Below are 4,051 nucleotides of genomic sequence, written 5' to 3' on the forward strand. Positions count from 1 at the left end.
CCAGCTATGGACTGAAACCTCTGCAAACTGTGAGCTGTATAAACCTTTCCTCCTTTTGAGTTATGGGTGTAGGGAAGTAAGAATTGGTGTTTTCCATTTGTGTTATATAAGAAAACTTTTTAGTCTGGCATAATGGCGCACGCCTATGATCCCAGTACATTAAGAGGCTGAGGTGGGGGATGGCAGGTTTGAGCCTAGTCTAAGCAAATTAGCCAGAATCTGTCTCAACATAAAACTATTTAAAAAGGTCCAGGGTGTAACTCAGGGCAAAGGCTGTGAGTTCAATTCCCAGTGCCATAAATAAAACGAAAAGTTTTGTCTGTAACTTTATATTAGAACATTCGGTGAATTCTTATTGATAGTAGTTTTTCTGTTGATCTTCTTTCATTTCGTAGATATACTGTGTCATATGTAATTAAGTTTAACTTTTTTCAAATAATAATTATATCCTACCTAAATCCAGTGGTTAGCAGTTCTTACATAATCTTGAGTACTAATGTGGTGTTACAGGCATCTGTGTCTTAATTTTGATGTTACAGGGAATACTTCTAGTGTTTTACTTTTGGTTTAATATGTGCCTTTTTGTTATAAAGTATAGTGACATCACTCTCCTATTCCAGAAGACATGTTCTCACAGGAGCTGGTTTAATATTGATATACTTGTATATTAAAGCAGCTTTATTGAGATAAAACTGTTACAAAGTCTATCCTTTAAAAATACACAGCTCAGTGGTTTTTATTAGATACAGTGTTGTGTAGCTATCGCTGTTACTTTTAGAACATTTTCAGTACCCCCAAACTCCTCCACCCCTAGCAGCTGCTGATCTGCGTAGATGCAGTAGATGTGCTGCCGCTTGGGTGTTTCATGTAAGCGGAATCCTGTCATATGTGGTCTCTTGTGCATGGCGTCTTTCACTTAGCATGTTTTCGTGAGTCATCCATGTCGTAGCATGTATCAATGCTTCATTCCTTTTCTGTAAAGAAGATATTCTAGTTTGACTGGATAACTTGTTTGAAATAAAAAATAGATGTTGAATTTCAGCTTTACAGCATCTGTTGAGAATATCAGGGTTTTCTTTCGGACTTGTTCATGTGGGTCGTTATTTGGCTGCACTCTTCAGCTCTAGGATGATACCGCCTCAGGGTCTCTGTGTGTGTACTGGGGTGTGTATTACTATGTGCATGATGGATCAAATTTGCAGATATTTGGAATTCATAATCAACTACCTTTGTAGCTGAGTTAAATTATTTTTGTAAAGTTTTGTTTTAAAAGGTAAATTAGTTTTGTAAAAAGGAATTGAGAGTTATGCCCTGGTGTAGTTCAGATAGCTTTGGGAAAAATTTCAAAATTTCATCGTTATCGGGTTTTCCATCTCTTACTTAAGAGTTAATGCTGGTAGTTTACATTTTCCCTCAAGGTGCTAGCATAGAATTGTAGATACTTTCAACCCCCCTCCCCCAGTCTGCCGTGCTAGGGAGTCTAGGCTGCCTGCTGCTGCGGCCTAAGCTCCCCATGAATTGTCATCCTCCTGCAGCCTCCTGGCTGCTGGGGTTATACATGTGGACCATCATGCCCAGCTTTAAATTTTTAAAACCTTTTTTTGTCTTTTTTTTCCTTTTCCTTTATCGTCTTCCCATTCTGCTGAAAGAAAGCCAGGCTTCAATTTTTTCGGCAAAAATGAACTGGCTTCTTAGCTTTGTTCCAGAGGATGAATATAAAATTTTAAAAACTTTTTATTTATTTATTTATGTTTTTTGGTGTTTTTTTTGAGACAGGATTACACTGTGTAGTTGAGGCTGGCTTTGAACCCACTCTGTTGGGCAGACTGGCTTCCAATTCAAAGCAGTCTTCTGGCCTCAGCCTTTTGAGTCTGGGATTACAGGTGTGTGCCACCACACTCAGCTAGAACATGCTTCTTGATCATTAACCTGGAGTATGTCTATAAATGTTGGTTTTGTGAAACAGGTATATTACAAGCCAGCCCCTGCATTGCCCCCTTCCTTTTTTTTGGTTGTTGTTAATGCTGATTAAAAGATATATTGGGCTATATGTGCAAAGCATGTTGTTAATTATATTAGCAAAAGATAAAAACACTTCATAATTCTGCAGTTGCCAAGTTTTAAAAGTTGTTCTAGTTATTGAAAGGCCCACTGTTAATCTTCTTACCAATGTTTAAGATGTACGTGCAGCAACCATGTCAGTGTGAGCCCTACATTTACACCATCTCACAGACCCAAAGTAATGTGTTTAGGAAAAGCAGTAATAATCATGTGTTCATTTAGGTGAGATAGAGAGTAGGATCATTATTAGTCAAGTTAGTTTTGTTGATCAGGCATGACAGTTATTAACACATTTCACAACAGGGCCATAATCCATATGTCTGGCTGGAGCAGCTTGAACCACCGGTGGTACATGCACGACTGTCCCATCAGATGGCTTTTTATTAATTTTATTAGTAAAAAGACTGATAAAAGTGATTAGTCCACTTGTACCACCAGTGGTATAAGCTGCCTGATGGGACAGTTGTGCATGTATCACTGGCGGTTCAAACTGGTAGAACATGTTAAGAGGCAGGAGGGGGAGAAAACAAAAAAAGAGGCGGGAGGAATGCCGGTTCCAGTTCCATCTGGGTAATTTAGCTGAGACCCTGTTTCATAAAGATAAAAGGGTTAGGGATGTAGCTCAGTTCAAAGGCTCTGGGTTCAATCCCCAGTACTGAAGAAGGTTCATTGCTTATCAGTATTTAAAATGCTTTAAAAACTGTAAAACCGCAGTATGTGATTTTTACAACGTTACCAGGAACCTAAGGGAAGAATTTACTAGCTTGAATAAAGTAACATGAAAATGAGAATCCACTAATTCAAAAATTAAAAAATCTAGAAATTCTAATCCACCATCAGAAGGATTTCTTAATATAGAGACATTGTTTGTTGAGAAGGGTTTTGATAGAAGCACTTACTAGGTTAACAATTATAGGAATGACCAATTTGGAACTGAATTAAAAGTCCAGTTGGGAAAAGATGGCAGGGCAAAAAAAACGACTGTCTACTGGCCTTGAACTCACAATGATCTTCCTGTCTCAGCCTCTTGAGTGCTGGAATTATAGGCATGCACCACTATGCCTGGCACTATGTTTGAGTTTTTAATATGACAAAATGGAAGGGAACATAACTAGTCAAAACAGTTGTTGATCGCTGCTCACCTAAATCTAGTTAAAAGTGATTGGGCTACTCAAGGCTATTTTTATGCCCAAGGGATCAGGAAATACAAAGCTGAGGGGGAATGGTGATTGGGGATAGTAATGGGGACAGATTCCTGAGAAGGCAAGGTGAGGTAATCGACAAAATCTGGCCGCCTGACTGGATGTAAGTGGGGATAAAAGAAAAGGCCATAGTGGTCACATTAGGAGAAAGTTGGGTTTTATCCAGATGAAAGTACAGGACTCAGCAGAGAGTCTGGTGGAGGTGGTAGGTGCCATGAGTATTGAATGGGAACGTTGTGACTCACGTTTCTGGAAATGGTAGTTGATGCCAAGGGAATAGAAAGCGGTCGTGAAGAGGGTAGAGTGCGCAGGGCTGGGGAAGGCTTCTTACGGGGTGAGGGAGGCAGAGTAGCAAGCACTTCAGAAGGTGGGAAATGCACTAGAGTGTCAGTAAAGAAATGGAGGAAGGGGAGAATTTAAAAACAAGGGGATTATCGGTCCCACTCCAGTAGCGAAAGCCAAGAAAAGGAATTGTTCTGTAGGTTGAGAATTTTTAGAGCTGATGGGATTGGGTTTATGTATGGAATTTCGAGGGGGTGGGGCTTAAGTACCTTAACAAATCCCCTTCATTGCCAATTTAGTTGGCTTAAATTTTATGTGGTATTTCATTATGTTTAGAAGATGAATTTTTGTGTATCATTTTATAATTATATTTTTAAAGGGGCAAAATAATTTTATAGTCAGAGGTGAGTTCAGCAGGGAGAGGGCAGTGACAGTTTATTCAAAGCATTTACACTTTTGTTTTTCATGGTTGAACAATTTTTCGTTCATTAATCTAGCCATTTTTT

The sequence above is a fragment of the Chinchilla lanigera genome, unplaced genomic scaffold (assembly GCF_000276665.1).
Source record: "Chinchilla lanigera isolate Chin_1 unplaced genomic scaffold, ChiLan1.0 scaffold00108, whole genome shotgun sequence".
In the NCBI taxonomy this organism is placed as follows: domain Eukaryota; kingdom Metazoa; phylum Chordata; class Mammalia; order Rodentia; family Chinchillidae; genus Chinchilla; species Chinchilla lanigera.